Source organism: Schistocerca americana, chromosome 4, assembly GCF_021461395.2.
Source record: "Schistocerca americana isolate TAMUIC-IGC-003095 chromosome 4, iqSchAmer2.1, whole genome shotgun sequence".
Lineage (NCBI taxonomy): Eukaryota > Metazoa > Arthropoda > Insecta > Orthoptera > Acrididae > Schistocerca > Schistocerca americana.
Window position 1 is genome coordinate 73,746,882 of NC_060122.1, and position 18,132 is coordinate 73,765,013.

Here is an 18,132-nt window from a genome sequence, read left to right on the forward strand (position 1 = left end):
GCTGTCGCTGGCGCCGCGCTGCAGCCCTTCTCTAAACTAAACAGCGAGCGGCGCTTGTTATTGGTGAAGTGGCCATCCCTGGAACAACGCAACAACTGCAGTGCAGAATCAATTTTCTGTCATGCGGTAATTTAAGTAGAGTCCGATGCGTTTCTTCCTTTTTTTATTTACTTTTCTACATTCTGTAAACCGTTGACGCAAAATCCCCCATCTCCTTCAGCTCTTGGAATGCCTACAACTCACCTACATTTCTTGGTCTGCCCCAATAGCTGAGTGGTCAGCGTGACGGATTGCCGTCCTACGGGTCCAATTCGATTCCCGGCTGGGTCGGGGATTTTCTCCGCTCAGGGACTGCGTGTTGTGTTGTCTTCATCATCATATCATTCCCATCCGGCGCGCAGGTCGCCCAATGTGGCGTCGAATGTAATAAGACCTTCACCAAGGCGGCTGGACCTGCCCCGTTCGGAGACTCCCAGCCAATGACGCAAAACGCTTATTTCCATTACATCTCTTGTAACGCCCTACAGTTCCTCCATCCTTGAGGATCGTGACCTGCTCATGCGCCTCTTGTCATTAGGTCCCACCTTCGCTCCGCCTCCATGCACTCCATATCGTTTCCCTGCTGCGGAATTTCAATCGCCTTGCTGTCCCAGACACCGAATTCATCCCTGAGATCCACCACTCCTTCGAAATATAATGCTTACTAATCATTGCACACCAAATGAAGGCTTCAACCCACATTTTCGTCACCCAGCTAGCATCCCACTCCTATCATAGCATCCACATCACAACTACGAATTCCTTCCTGCAGACACACACCACTCTCTCTCTCTCTCTCTATCGAACATAGTCCCTAACAGCCCCTACATCAGAACTGACATTCCCTGAGATCTGAAACGCCCGCTAAACCCGCTGGGCAAAACAGGTAATAGGGCTGTGGAAAGGGCCAAGGGTTGAGGTCAGTTTCTTCTTCTAACTGTCATTAATTGTAATTTAGCAACTCTTTCATGGCTGAAGGCCTCCAACAAGAAATCTTAACAAGATAAAAATCCAATTGAGATAGCAATAAAATAATTCAAAAAGCAACATACTCAAAGTGCAATAGAAATGGCTGAGGGCCACAATTAATTTCCAAAACTTTAGAATATCTTACCATAGACCTTTAAAGCCAGAAGGCCAACAATACATCTTCAAAAAATCAAAATTCAATTAAGATAGCAATAAAATAATTTTAAACCCGAAAGGTAACATATACACCATGCAACACAAATGGCTGAAGGCCACAATTAAATGTCAAAATTTCGAAATATATTACCATAGACCTTTAAAGGCAGAAGGCCATCATGTTTGACAATAATAAATCTTAAAAATCAACAAGATAAAAGTCCAATTAAGATAGCAGTAAAATAATTTAAAGAAACAACATACGCAAGGTGCAATACCAATGGCTGAGGGCGACAATCAAACTTCAAAATTTCAAAATATATTACCATAATCTTTAAAGGCAGAAGGCCACAGCGCGACTACTACGGTCGCAGGTTCGAATCCTGCCTCGGGCGTGGATGTGTGTGATGTCCATAGGTTAGTTAGGTTTAAGTAGTTCTAAGTTCTAGGGGGCTGATGACCACAGATGTTAAGTCCCATAGTGCTCAGAGCCATTTGATCCATTTTTGAGAAGGCCGCAGTGTTTAAGCTTGAAAGATAAATTTAAAAATTAATCTTGTAAAATTTTAACAAACAGACAATACCCACAAGCCTAAAATTTAAAGTAGCTGACAACAGATAATTAAACACCGGTGGCACTCAGAAGGCCTGCAGGGAGGTCAGTCTGCCCGCATTCACACAGGTGAGACAGGTGGTGTACCCAACTATATTTGATCCGTCGGAACCCAACCAGGGGGCAGCCATGGACTGACCGACACAACAACTTGCTTCCCGTCAGTCAGTACATGAGAACCCCAACTGGCAATGTTACAAACGTGATAATCCACCTTGGAGCACGTATTACCTGTCAAAATTACACATCATGTTGGACAGCAACAACAGGTGAGGAAAGGACGCTGCCTAAAATTACGTTAGTGGACAGGGCAGGTAACCAGAACACTAACGGCCACAAGACAGAAAATTCCGCTGATGCACTCAAATCGTAGTCGACCAAAATAGTTAATTGCAACGCATGGCAGCTAAATCTCAGCAGTAGAACCACTCGGTGTTGCTCACCGGAAAACCTCCCCAACAGCAGACCACCGAGGCGATCTACTAAAACATGAATACACGTGGCTTGGGTAGTTGAAACCACTACTCAACTCTGACGTCCTGAATCGGCGAACCACGAAGCTCGTAGCGATCGGACAGCTCCACACACGCTCCGACACTGCGCACGGGCTGCCAGCGGCCCCAGCCGACTGCATCACGCGGAGAACTTCCCTCGTCCGCAACAACCGAACGACTCCACTCAGAATGCCGATAACATCTAAAATCGTCGTCAGTAGACATAACGCTAACTAAACACACAACCTGACAAACACTTGCACGAAGAGCTGAACGCCGGCCGGTGTGGCCGTGCGGTTCTAGGCGCTTCAGTTTGGAACCGCGTGACCGCTACGGTCGCAGGTTCGAATCCTGCCTCGGGCATGGATGTGTGTGATGTCCTTAGGTTAGTTAGGTTTAAGTAGTTCTAAGTTCTAGAGGACTGTTGACCACAGATGTTAAGTCCCATAGTGCCCAGAGCCATTTGAACCATTTTTGAAGAGCTGAACAATACACAACAGTAACTAAGCATGCACGAAGACCATTTGGGAATCGATGCACACACACACACACACACACACACACACACACACACACACACACACACAGCCGACTCATGCACGATCAGCGAGCCAAAACACGTCGCCCTGTAGGACGACCGACCGTCAATCCACCAAGACCTTGGCCCAGCTCAAGTGATGCGTGCCGGCAATGATTGGGCGAGCCATGTCGACGCAGACTTCACTGTTGCTCCAACCCAACTGCACCAGTGCCGCATTGCAGCTCCCCGACTGGTAGGTCCGGACTGCGCTCCAGACACGTTCCAACCAACTAGCAGGAACTCGCAACCCAAACTGCCGACGAACTGCCTAGCCGAACTCCGACGCCCAACTAACTACCACAGACAAGACCGGAAAGTAATAGCAGTCGAGCAAAGATAATAAGAGAGGGGATATATCAATACGCGCTGCTAACGCCACTCACGATCAAGGAAAGCAGCAACTCAGTGACAGTAGTAATTTAAATTAACATAGTGAGATGGAAGTATGTTAAAAACAGGGTGTAAAATACATGATGGCGGGGACAAGAGCCAAGCACGGCTCAAGATCCATCACTCCTTCCACATTAAATGCACCCTTCCCATTTCATCCTAACATTTTCCTCACCCAGCTGGCATACCACTCCAATCCTAGCATATGCACGACAACTATGAATTCCTTCCCACAGACGCACACCATTCTCTCTCTACTGAACATAGTCCCTAATACACTCAACAGTCCCAATACCGTCCACATCACAACTCACATTCAGTCTTACCTCATATTCGTAATTATTTCTGTGTTTTTTGAGCCTGCTGCTCAAAAAACACAGAATACACACTGCATAAAAGAAACTATTTAATATGAAAGGCGTGGTTGTTGTTACTGCAGCAACTGCACACTGGCTTGGTGCACCTCTACACGCTACTATACCCGTGGAAATCTTTTCATCTCTGCCTGACTACAGTAATGTGCGTTCCCTTCGACCAGATTTCTGAAGTCAAGGTCCGCAGCTCGTGGTCGTGCGGTAGCGCTCTCGCTTCCCGCGCCCGGGTTCCCGGGTTCGATTCCCGGCGGGGTCAGGGATTTTCTCTGCCTCGTGATGACTGGGTGTTGTGTGATGTCCTTAGGTTAGTTAGGTTTAAGTAGTTCAAAGTTCTAGGGGACTGATGACCATAGATGTTAAGTCACATAGTGCTCAGAGCCATTTTTTGAGATATTATCTCATTTAGTGGAAAAAACACTGTCTGCCTTGTCTGTAGACTGTGTTGACACTGATAAAAAAGGCACGCTGCGGAAGAGGTTATAACTTTGTGAAATAGGTGTATATGCTCGTTGCGGCTCACTTAGTTGGTAGAGAGAGTGGGGACTCGGCTGCTCGCTCTTCAGTTTCCCTATTGAGGGCCCTGCAGCACTGGGACACCACACATGCGCTGGCAGCACTCCGGTCTGGGGGTATGAGACAGCAGCAGAGGCGCCACAGGAATCTTCTCCGTCTCTGCTCAGTATCCAAATGGACATAGCAGAGCTGGTAGCAGTGCCTTGTGTGCGACGTCCAAATACACTGAAGTGACAAAAGCCATGACATAGCGACATGTACATATACAGACGGTGGTAGTATCGCGTACATAACGTATAAATTGGACAGTGCATTGGCGGAGCTGTCATTTTTACTCAGGTGATTCACGTGGAAAGGTTTGCGACATTATTATGGCGGCACGATGTGAATTAACAGACTTTGAACGCTAAACCGTAGTTGGAGCTAGACGAATAGGATATTCCATTTCGTAAGTCGTTTGGGAATTACGTATTTCGAGACCCCCGGTGTCAAGAGTGTCTCGAAAGTACTAAATTTCAGGCATTGCCTTTCACAACAGATAACACAATGGTCATTACTTAACGACCGAAAGCAGAAAAGCAACATTACGTGAAACAACCGCAGAAATCAATGTGGGACGTGCGACGAACGTATCCGTTACCACATTTTGGCGATATTTGGCGTTGATGGACTAGGGCATTAGACGACCGACTTGAATGCCTTTGCTAGTAGCACGACATCGCCTGCAGCGTCTCTCATGGGCTCGTGACCATATCGCTTGGACCCTAGACTACTGCAAAACTGTGACCTGGTCAGGTGAGTCCAGATCTCAGTTGTTCAGAGCTGATGCTAGGGTTCGAGTATAGCGCAGGTCCCACGAAGCCCTAGACCCAAATTGTCAACAAGATAATGTGAAACCTGATGGTGGCTGGTAATTGTGTTGTTTATGTTTGCATGCAATCGACACGGTCCTCTAGACCAACTGAGCTGCTGATTCACTGTAAATGGAGACCATTTGCAGCCGTTCAACGACGGAATTTTTGTGGATGACATTGCGCCATGTTACAGGCCAACAATTGTTCGCGATCGGTGGGAAACACATTCTGGATAATTCGAGCAAATGATTTAACCACACAGATCGCCCGATATGAATCCCATCGAACCTTTATAGGACATAATCGAGAGATCAGTTCGTGCACAAAATCCTTGCACAGCCAAAATTTTTTTCAATTATGGACGGCTATAGAGGCAGCAATACTCAGTATTTCTGCAGGGGATTCCCAACGAGTTCCTGAGTCCATGCCACGTCCAGTGGCTGTGCGGTTGTTTCACGTAATGTTGCTTTTCTGCTTTCGGTCGTTAAGTAATGACCATTGTGTTATCTGTTGTGAAAGGCAATGCCTGAAATTTAGTACTTTCGAGACACTCTTGACACCGGGGGTCTCGAAATACGTAATTCCCAAACGACTTACGAAATGGAATGTCCTATTCGTCTAGCTACAACTACGGTTTAGCGTTCAAATTCTGTTAATTCACATCGTGCCGCCATAATAATGTCGCAAACCTTTCCACGTGAATCACCTGAGTAAAAATGACAGCTCCGCCAATGCACTGTCCAATTTATACGTTATGTACGCGACACTACCACCGTCTGTATATGTACATGTCGCTATGTCATGGCTTTTGTCACTTCAGTGTATTTGGACGTCGCACACAAGGCACTGCTACCAGCTCTGCTATGTCCATTTGGATACTGAGCAGAGACGGAGAAGATTTCTGTGGCGCCTCTGCTGCTGTCTCATACCCCCAGACCGGAGTGCTGCCAGCGGATGTGTGGTGTCCCAGTGCTGCAGGGCCCTCAATAGGGAAACTGAAGAGCGAGCAGCCGAGTCCCCACTCTCTCTACCAACTAAGTGAGCCGCAACGAGCATATACACCTATTTCACAAAGTTATAACCTCTTCCGCAGCGTGCCTTTTTTATCAGTGTCAACACGGTCTACAGCCAAGGCAGACAGTGTTTTTTCCACTAAATGAGATAATATCTCAAAAGGAGCTCCGACGCGATATTGGGAGGTATCCCATGACTTTTGTCACCTCAGTGTAGAAAAAGATTGCAGAAAAAGTCGTAGTTATGGGTACATTCCTTCGTTGCTGATAGTCATATGAACGGGTTATTTAGCACACTATACAATGATTTAAGAAATTGCTGTGATATATTTTTCAGTTTCGTGTGAATGTCAGTACGTTCGTTTGACGAGTTATTGGAGTTGTGCCGAGATGAACTATAAGTATTTGAGACAAGAAGAAGGAGAGTTTCCCAAATTCTTTACGCATCTTATTTCTTAAAATAATTCTCCGCATCTAATGAATCACACCTATTCGTGACACTCACTGCAGCAGGAGACGTAGCTGCGTTATTTTAGTCTTCAAGGAGGTTCTGAGGAAAACTTATGCACCCCGGATAGCAATATGCCTTGTCCGAGTTACGAAGTTCTTGCGATTCAACATATCGTGAAGAGACTGAGGAACGATAATATCCACGTACTTCAACTGACCATTGTCCTGAAAGTGAGTTGTTAAGTGGTTTGTGTGTGACTCTAACGTGGAGAGGTGTATATAAGTGGCTATTTTCTTTTGTTTGCTAAAACTTTGAAGTGGGCTCAACAGAGACAGTAAAAGCATCTTGTTTTCGTCCTGCGTCATTCCCTCTGCCGTATACTTGCATTAAGCACCTTAATTAACGGGACATCGTCTTCTTCTTTCTGCCCCCTATCTTTTCTTTTCGACTGCATGCCCATATTCGATTTGTTCTTCTTCTCTTCTGCCGGCGGTCTTGATTGAAACATATATACAGGGTGGTCCATTGATCGTGACCGGACCAAATATCTCACGAAATAAGCGTCAAACGAAAAAACTACAAAGAACGAAACTTGTCTAGCTTGAAGGGGAAAACCAGATAGCGCTATGGTCGGCCCGCTAGATGGCGCTGCCATAGGTCAAACGGATATGAACTGCGTTTTTTTTAAATAGGAACCCCCATTTTTATTGCATATTCGTGTAGTATGTAAAGAAATATGAATGTTTTAGTTGGACCACTTTTTTTGCTTTGCGATAGATGGCACTGTAATAACCACAAACATATGGCTCACAATTTTAGACGAACAGGTAGGTTTTTTAAATTAAAATACAGAACGTAGGTACGTTTGAACATTTTATTTCGGTTGTTCCAGTGTGATACATGTACCTTTGTGAACCTATCATTTATGAGAACACATGCTGTTACAGCGTAATTACCTGAAAATACCACATTAAACCAATAAATGCTCAAAATGATGTCCGTCAACCTCAATGCATTTGGCAATACGTGTAACGACATTCCTCTCAACAGCGAGTAGTTCGCCTTCCGTAATGTTCGAACATGCATTGACAATGCGCTGACGCATGTTGTCAGGCGTTGTCGGTGGATCACGGTAGCAAATATCCTTCAACTTTCCCCACAGAAAGAAATCCTGGGATGTCAGATCCGGTGAACGTGCGGGCCATGGTATGGTGCTTTGACGACCAATCCACCTGTCGTGAAATATGCTATTCAGTACCGCCGCAACCGCACACGAGCTATGTGCCGGACATCCATCATGTTGGAAGTACATCGTCATTCTGTCATGAAGTGAAACATCTTGTAGTACCATCGGTAGAACATTACGTAGGAAATCAGCTTACATTGCACCATTTAGATTGCCGTCGATAAAATGGGGGCCAATTATCCTTCCTCCCATACATTAACCCGCCAAGGTCGTTGATGTTCCACTTTTCGCAAACATCGTGGATTTTCCGTTGCCCAATAGTGCTTATTATGCCGGTTTACGATACCGCTGTTCGTGAATGTCGCTTCGTCGCTAAATAGAACGCGTGCGAAAAATCTGTCATCGTCCCGTAATTTCTCTTATGCCTAGTGGCAGAACTGTGCACGACGTTCAAAGTCGTCGCCATGCAAATTCCTGGTGCATAGAAATATGGTACGGATGCAATCGATGTTTATGTAGCTTTCTCAACACCGACGTTTTTGAGATTCCTTTGCTGCAGGTCGTGGTTGACGTTCACATGTGTCTGAACTCTTCCTGTTTCCTTAAATAACGTAACTATCCGGCGAACCGTCCGGACACTTGGAAGATGTCGTCCAGGATACCGAGCAGCATACATAGCACGCGCCCGTTGGGCATTTTGATCACAATAGCCATACATCAACACGATATCGATCTTTTCCGCAATTGGTAAAGGGTCCATTTTAACACGGGTAATGTATCACGAAGCAAATACCGTCCGCACTGACGGAATGTTACGTGATACCACGTACTTACACTTGTGACTATTACAGCGCCATCTATCACAAAGCGAAAAATGTGGTCCAACTAAAACATTCTTATTTCTTTACGTACTACACGAATATGTAATAAAAAAAAAATGGGGGTTCCTATTTTAAAAAACGCAGTTCATATCCGTTTGATGTATGGCAGCGCCATCTAGCCGCCTAACCATAGCGCCATCTGGTTTCCCTTTTCAAGCTAGACAAGTTTCGTTCATTGTAGTTTTTTCGTTTGATGCTTATTTCGTGAGATATTTAGCCCGCTGACTATCAATGGGCCTGCCGGAGTGGCCGAGCGGTTAAAGGCGCTACATTCTGGAACCGCACGACCGCTACGGTCGCAGGTTCGAATCCTACCTCGGGCATGGATGTGTGTGATGTCCTTAGGTTAGTTAGGTTTAAGTAGTTCTAAGTTCTAGTGGACTTATGACCACAGCAGTTGAGTCCCATAGTGCTCAGAGCCATTTGAACCATTTTTTACTATCAATGGGCCACCCTGTATATTCACTGTTCCTTAGGGATGCATCTAATCCTGACTTCCCTGATGTCTTGCGGCGCAGTTCAAGACCTAAAGAACCCCTCAGATTCTGTCTTCCGTTCTGTAACGAACAATGAATGTAGTGGGCGGGGGGGGGGGGGGGGGGAGGATCTGTGCTTGCAATGAGAGACAGATTTGCTTAGTGTTTTATTAAACATGATCATCCCCAAAAGTTGCAAAATATTTATGTTCACTAAAATGAAGTTAAATAGAATAATATGTTTCTGAACCACTCAGCTCTTCTGTGTCTTCCAAACTCAATTGTTTTCTTCCGAAAATTTCCAGAATTTGTCGCCAATCCATTTTTTTCAGTTTGCATTTTGTGTAGTACTGAGGTGATGTGACCCAAATCGCAAGTCTCATCTGAATCTTGCACATAAAAGATTCGGTGTCAGACCCATCCGCATTGCTCAAGTGAAATTCGAAGATACCTACTTACGGGTGAGCTGCAGTTAGCGCATTACCGCTTTGGTGCAGGAGCGTTCGACTGGACGCGCTGCCTGCCCAGCGGTCACTCAGTGTGTGCCAGGTACAGTAGGCTCCACGGAGTCTGGCGTTTCCGCCAGCACAGCTGTTGTGGCATCCCAGTGTGTAGGGACCTCGAGTATTCCCGCAAAACAAGGACGCGGTGAGGTGGCGCAGCGCTTCCACTGGTCGTGGTACGAGGGTGGGGCAGGGCCCGCCGATCCAGTCGCCCCCATTTGGTTTTCTCGTAGTCACCTCGACTCCACACATACTGACGGTCGTGAAAAAGAAAGCATGTATCTATACGTCACACAGAGATGTTATTTGGCAAACCAACAGTACAGGATTTCCTTCCTAATCTGTACATATAAGAGGATTAACTAAATTAGCCCACTGCAAAAAGTTCACTACAGACCATTAAAATTGCTACATCACGAAGATGACGAGCTACAGACGCGTAATTTAACCGACAGGAAGAAGATGCTGTGATATGCAAATGATTAGCTTTTCAGAGAATTCACACAAGGTTGGCGCCGGTGGCGACACCTACAACGTCCTGACATGAGGAAAGTTTCCAACCGATTTCTCATACTCAAACAGCAGTTGACCGGCGTTGCCTGGTGAAACGTTTTTGTGATGCCTCGTGTAAGGAGGAGACATGCGTACCATCACGTTTCCGACTTTGATAAAGGTCGGATTATAGCCTATCGCGATTGCGGTTTATCGTATCGCGACATTGCTGCTCGCATTGGTCGAGATCCAATGACTGTTAGCAGAATATGGAATCGGTGGGTTCAGGAGGGTAATAAGGAACGCCGTGCTGGATCCCAACGGCCTCGTATCACTAGCAGTCGAGATGACAGTCATCTTATCCGCATGGCTGTAACGGATCGTGCAGCCACGTCTCGATCCCTGAGTCAACAGATGGGGACGTTTGAAAGACAACAACCATCTGCACGGACAGTTCAACGACGTTTGCAGCAGCATGCACTATCAGCTCGGAGACCATGGCTGCGGTTACCCTTGACCCTGCATCACAGACAGGAGCGCCTGCGATGGTGTACTCAACGACGAACCTAGGTGCACGAATGGCAAAACGTCATTTTTTCGCATGAACCCAGGTTCTTTTTACAGCATCATGATGGTCGCATCCGTGTTTGGCGACATCGCGGTGAACGTACATTAGAAGTGTGTATTCGTCATCGCCATACTGGCGTATCACCCGACGACATGGTATGGGGTGCCATTGGTTACACGTCTCGGTCACCTCTTGTTCGCATTGATGGCACTTTGAACAGTGGACGCTACGTTTCAGATGTGCTGCGACCCGTGGCTCTACCCTTCATTTGATCCCTGCGAAACCCTACATTTCAGCAGGATAATGCACGACCGCATGTTGCAGGTCCTGTACTGGCCTTTCTGATACAGAAAATGTTTGACTGCTGCCCTGGCCAGCACATTCTCCAGATCTCTCACCAATTGAAAACATCTGGTCAATGGTGGCCGAGCAACTGGCTCGTCACAATACGCCAGTCACTACTCTTGATCAACTGCGGTATCGTGTTGAAGCTGCTTGGGCAGCTGTACCTCTACACGCCATCCAAGCTCTGTTTGACTCAATACCCAGGCGTATCAGGGCCGTTATTACGGCCAGAGGTGATTGCTCTGGGTACTGATTTCTCAGGATCTATGCACCCAAATTTCGTGAAAATTTAATCACATGTTAGTTTTAGTATAATATATTTGTCCAATGAATACCCGTTTATCATTTGCATTTCTTCTTGGTGTAGCAATTTTAATGACATGGCCAGTAGTGTAAATAAATGTTCTGTACCAGCTGGCTTCACTCAGTAGGTATAAAAGTACTCATAAATGTAACTAAAATTAAGATGTACATAATTCTAGTGAAATGTTAATACTTTGTAGTCATTTCTGTTCTACATATCACATCTGTTAACCTATTTGGCCATGGAATGAAGCAGTCTTTTCGCAATCACTGAAGTAATAATTTACTATTCTTGTTGTAGACATTGTTTCAGAGCAGCCTTACTTCTTATTTCATGTTTTCCGACTACTCTTCCAAGCGTTCTCCAGAGATGTTCAGTTGTATTAAGGTCTGCGCTACGAGCAGCTCAGGGTGCTGCAGGGCCGATGAGCAGGTGCATAGCTAGGGCCCAACTCCACGTCCATACTAACGTCAAGATCGCAAATTATTGAACACCTGAGAACGCTGTACTCGCAGCAGAAAACTCTACGCAAAAAAGACGACAGGAGCGGAGCCACACTTACACGCGAGCCATACGGTCAGCAGCCAAGGATCCGCATAACAAAAATTTTAATAATAAGAGGCTCCTGTTGAAAATTGTGGTCTGGGTCCATATAAAATATTAAAAGACGATTTTAAGATGCAGTTTCTTTGATGCTCCTATTTGACTGAATTTCTCACCGGGCAGCTGGCGTGAATAAAGGGAACGCTGACCTTTCAAATCTTACGCCCATCGCTGCAAACTGCCAGTGGCAGCCTGTCACACGTCTGTCGCTTCAGTTGGCAAAACGAAACGGGACTTTTAAAAGAAACGACTAACGGAATTTTGGTAGTCTGAAAACAAGTTCGATTTCGTAGAAATCCCATTTCTCCCATGCCTCACCTACCCACAATAGGACTGATGAAGTTGCCTTTCCAATACCGAACTCGCTCTAAGAATGTATTATGAATATACTCATACTATTACTGCTCTATCATGCACCAATTTGGACGGCAAAAGTGTCGTAAATTGAAACTGAACCAAGTTACATTAAATAACAAACTAATTTTTTTCTAACGGACCAAATTTAATCATCATTAATCAAACCGAACGTCACCTCTTCACTGAAATAATACTTTCTGGTCCTGGATGTTGATAACATTTCTGAATAACGAAGAGGTAAACAGAGATAGTAATTTAAAACATCAGTTTATTAAAATGAGGAAGTGAATAAAAAAATACATAAAGGGTCTTGGATCTTCAGTCACATTGACTGGGCTGTCATCGCACAGTGGTTGGGAGTGAATGACACTGTGGCTTCTCTGATGAGCTGCCTTGGGGGTTTGATGCTCACCTACGTCTTGTACCAGCTGTGGCGGAGAATTAGCAGGCGATGTGGGATGGACATGTGTCATGGGCTGCTGTCTCAGACGCACCTGGGTGGGTGGCTTATACGTGACGGATAGCAGACTGAGCGAGGTGGCATAGTGGTTAGCATATTGGACTAGCATTCGGGAGCACGACTTTTCAAACCGGCGTCCAGCCATCCTGATTTACGTTTTCCGTGATTTCGTTAAATCGCTTCAGGCAAATGCCGGGATGGTTGCTCTGAAAGGGCACGGCCGTTTTCCTTCCCTAATCCGTTAGGACCGATAACCTTGCTGTTTGGCCCCCTCCCTCAAATAAACCAACCAACTAACCAAAGGATAGCAGACAGCAGTTGGCAGGAGAACGTTGAAAAATGGTTCAAATGGCTCTGAGCACTATGGGACTTAACATCTGTGGTCATCAGTCCCCTAGAACTTAGTACTACTTAAACCTAACTAACGTAAGGACATCACACACATCCATGCCCGAGGCAGGATTCGAATCTGCGACCGTAGCGGTCACGCGGTTCCAGACTGAAGCGCCTAGAACCACACGGCCACAACGGCCGGCGGCAGGAGAACGCTTCGGTCGTTTTGCGTGAGTGAAGCGGATGAAGATCCTTATCCGCCGTCCGCGACCACTTGGCATTCAGATAGGCGTTTCAACCGACCCCTAACCAGTAGTCTGACATATACATGGAGCTTGAGGTATAGATTAGAATGTCATCTTGGAATTAAAAGTGGTATACGAAAGAAATTGATATTAACACTGGGTGGCATGGAGAGAAATTATAGGGTGGAGCGGGATTCAGAAGTGGCACCATAGTAATCGGAATAGAAAAGAATAGCGGTGCTAATCAAAATGACTCACTGGCAGCATGGTGAATAAACCGACCTGTGCTATAATCCGAGTAAAAAACCAACATCACCGTCAGTGTAAGAAGACAATCATCAGGAACGGAAACAAAGTTGAATTCTTGACGAAAAGCGTATCAGACTGGAAAGAAACACAACATAGACATCATTGGTAACCAGCACACTACAGTGAGGTGCCAAAAGTGAAGGAATACCTCCTACTATCGTGACGGACCTCCTTTTGCCCAGCGTAGGACAGCAGCTCGACATGGCAGGGAGTCACCAGGTCGTTGGAAGAAATACTGAGCTATGCTGCTCCTATGGTGTTGTTGTTGTGGTCTTCAGTCCTGAGACTGGTTTGATGCAGCTCTCCATGCTAATCTACCCTGTGCAAGTTTCTTCATCTCCCAATACCTACTGCAACCTACATCCTTCTGAATCTGCTTAGTGTATTCATCTCTTGGTCTCCCTCTATGATTTTTAGCCTCCACGCTGCCCTCCAATGCTAAATTTGTGATCCCTTGATGCCTCAGAACATGTCCTACCAACCGGTCCCTTCTTCTCGTCAAGTTGTGCCACACTCTCCTCTTCTCCCCAATTCTGTTCAATACCTCCTCATTAGTTATGTGATCTACCCATCTAATCTTCAGCATTCTTCTTTAGCACCACATTTCGAAAGCTTCTATTCTCTTCCTGTCCAAACTATTTATCGTCCATGTTTCACTTCCATACATGGCTACACTCCATACGAATACTTTCAGAAACGACTTCTTGACACTTAAATCTATACTCGATGTTAACAAATTTCTCTTCTTCAGAAACGCTTTCCTTGCCATTGCCAGTCTACATTTTATATCCTCTCTACTTCGACCATCATCAGTTATTTTGCTCCCAAAATAGCAAAACTCCTTTACTACTTTAAGTGTCTCATTTCCTAATCTAATTCCCTCAGCATCACCCGACTTAATTCGACCACATTCCATTATCCTCGTTTTGCTTTTGTTGATGTTCATCTTATAGCCTCCTTTCAAGACATTGTCCATTCCGGTCAACTGCTCTTCCAAGTCCTTTGCTGTCTCTGACAGAATTACAATGCCATCGGCGAACCTCAAAGTTTTTATTTCTTCTCCATGGACTTTAATACTTACTCCGAATTTTTCTTTTGTTTTCTTTACTGCTTGCTCATTATACAGATTGAATAACATTGGGGAGAGGCTACAACCCTGTCTCACTCCCTTCCCAACCCCTGCTTCCCTTTCATGCCCCTCGACTCTTATAACTGCCATCTGGTTTCTGTACAAATTGTAAATGGCCTTTCGCTCTCTGTATTTTACCCTCGCCGCCTTTAGAATTTGAAACAGAGCATTCCAGTCAAAATTGTCAAAAGCTTTCTCTAAGTCTACAAATGCTAGAAACGTAGGTTTGCCTTTCCTTAATCTTTCTTCTAAGATAAGTCTCAAGATCAGTATTGCCTCACGTGTTCCAATATTTCTGATCCTATAGCCGTCCATAATTGCAAAAGTGTTGTCAGTGCAGGACTTTGTGCACGAACTGACCTCTCGATTATGTCCCACAAATGTTCGATTCATGTCGGGCTATCTGGGCGCCAGATCATTTGCTCAAATTATACAGAATGTTCTTCAAATCAATTGCGAACAATTGTGGCCCAGTAACATGGCGCATCGTCATTCATAAAAATTCCATCGCTGTTTGTAAACACGAAGTCTGTGAATGGCTGCAAATGGAAGTAGCAGAACAGAGCCATTTCCAGTCAATGATCGGTTCAGTTGGACCAGACGACCCAGTCCATTCCATGTAATCACAGCCCACACCATTATGGAGCCACGCTGCCTTGTTGATAACTTGGGCTCATGGCTTCTTGAGGTCTGCCCCACTCGAACCTTACCGTCAGCTCTTAACAACTGAAATCGGGGCGTATCTGCCCAGACCACGGTTTTCCGATCGCCTCCGGTCGAACAGGTACGGTCACGAGCCCTGGTAGGCGCTGCAGGCGAGGTGCTGCTAGCGAGGCACGCGGTTCCGTAGTCTGCTGCCGCAGCCCATCAACTCTCCTACCGGATGTGTTCGTGGTTCGTCCCACGTTGACTTCTGCGAGTATTTCACGCAGTGTTGCTTGTCTTTCAGCACTGTCAACTCTGCGTAAAAGCTGCTGCTCTCGGTATTTAAGTACAGACGATCAGCCTCTGAGTTGTCCATGGTGAGAGATAATGTCTGAAATCTGATATTCTCAGCACACTCTTGACAACGTTGATTTCGGAATATTGAATTCCATGACGACTTCCGAAATGGAATGTCCCCTTTGTCTAGCTCCAAATACCATTCCGCGTTCGACGTCTGTCAGTTTCCCTCGTCCGACGGAAGCCTTGTCTCGTGAGTCACCTTGAGCACAGTTCCGCCAATACACGCTCCTTTTATACCTTGTGAACGCAGTCACTGGTAATGTGCATATCGCCGTCCCATGATCTTTGTCACCTCAGTGCATGTATTATTCTCGTGCTCATTGGTGGTACTGTAAGACTACAGTTCTCACAATCCATGGAAATACCTGTCCTGAAGTACTGTTGTCTGCGTTTCCTAGGTTTTTATTTTTAAATGCAGCGTTGTTTTCGCTGTTGAATACTACTACAGCACTTTATATTTTTAACAAGCAAATACTTTTGCAGATAAATTGTAAAAACCCGTCGTTATTAACACAGATTATTCAGAGACTAGGTCAAAGTTTTTGTCGAAAGCAGAAGTTCTTACCTTTGATACATGGCCGACGCAAAATTGTCACGTTATAAAATCTTGTTCTTTCGAACACAAAAACGTTTTTACCACTTCACTTCCAATGACACACGTCCAGTTAATCTGGTTCAAGCAAACATTTTCTCCTCATGCCACTCGCTTCGAGTAAATCAGAAAATAGAGACTTTTTTTCACTGATCGTACGGTAACTATATTGGCGTTAACACACCTGTGTAATCAGGTATAAATTGGAGCTATAAAATATTACTTCATATAAGGTCAAGAGTGTATTAAAACAAACCGATATACTTTTTTCAGATCGTTCGAACTTTTCGCTATCGTACCAATTTCCGCCGAAGATGCGGTCGACCGACGCTCATCTTCTCGCAATCACAGACTCGCTTCCTGGGGCTTGGCTGCAGGTTGCTATAGATCGATGTTGCTTGGTTGCAGTCTCACACAGGGAAGATGAAACATAAACCAAACACCACAATTCAATTATGCTTAGCAAATTACACATATAAAACATTTCCTTTACTTGCCATGTGTGACTGAAGGGGGAAAGCATCATTTTTTCATTGTGTGTCATATTTCCTGAGCGTCTTGTCACGTCATTTTATCATTGGCTGGCGATTTATCACTGCCAACCAATGGGCGATCCTTTCAGGGCAGCTGTCCTTTATTCATTCCTCATTCGAAGGTGCCGGCTTTCTTTTGGACTACCCCAGAAGCCAAAAAGTATTGTATTTGTGGCGGGTCTTTGTGGACTCTCGGGCCTGCAGGCCTCCTCGCGGTGTCACATTCCCTGAACGTCTTTGCTCTGGTGCCAGGCTGACGACTCGTGGTGTGTATCTTGCACAGTTCTGATGGGTGTGGCTGAACACCTGCAGCAAAGTAATGCATCCACTACGTTTCTCGAGGATGCGCTGGCTGTACGAAAAGACGTGTTTTCCTAGCGCAGAAGCCTGAAGCTCTCCAAAGGTGCAATTGTCAGCAACTAGTAGGGCCAGAGCCTCCCTCTTGAGTCGTAATAAGCGTTCCTTCTGTTAACCCTGTTCTCTGCCTATTTTGCCTCCTAATGTTGGAGACGTCATCAGAGGCTATAAGGACTCACGTAGCAGTTTGAAACGAAAGCAAGCTTAGCATGCCGAACTGTTACCCGTATCCACTCAACGGTGTGTTAGTAACGTTGTCAGACCGCTTTCTGAAGGTGCGAATCCAATGTGGTGCCTGTGGCGACAGAAGCCACGTCGTCTGTCCAGCGGCACTGAGACGTAACTGGCGAGAAGTGAGCCGCGCGCCGCTTTTTTTAAATTTTTATTTTTGGGCCTCCTACCTCCCCTATAGCCCTGCCTTTTCCTCTCCAAGAATGCCGCCATTCTCTAGTGTCGACGCAGCACGTAAAGCAGGGTGCTGTTAGTAGCAGGACTTACTGCCATAAACTAAAATAAAAGCGGAGGCATACTCTGCTATGCCTCAGGGGGCGACGACACACTACTCAGAAACACACCTCTCTCTGCAGGTGTGAAGCAAGTGAGGATTTTAGAAACTAAAAAGAAAGAAATAAATAAAGACAGAAATGAAGGCAAAATAAAAACAGGGACGGCAGCACACTCAAATGAAAACAAACTGGCGAGATAATCCCATCGCCCATAGAATTAACGAAGTAATAATCCTCTAAGATAGATTACGTGTTTTCCAACTTTCCAATAATTTTTTTTCGTCCAAGGTTCACACAATTTCCAAGTATCATAGAACAGTCTACTCTAGTGATGCCCAGAAGGTCAATGTCAAATCTGGGGTATAGGCAAGTCAAGGGTTGTTTGAAAGTCCGAGTGACAAAGATCCAGGGGTACACTCACGCAATTCTTGTACGAGGGGGCTTAGTCAGCCCGGAACACCTTTTGATAACCATGAACCATTGCAACTTTAAGAAATCTTGC

General features: G+C 45.5%; 1 protein-coding gene across 1 annotated transcript in view; it reads left to right on the forward strand.

The window, feature by feature from the left end:
• Nucleotides 1-18,132, forward strand: part of LOC124613267 (atrial natriuretic peptide receptor 1-like) — an 839,102-nt gene that overhangs the window by 668,333 nt on the left and 152,637 nt on the right. The window lies entirely within an intron of this gene.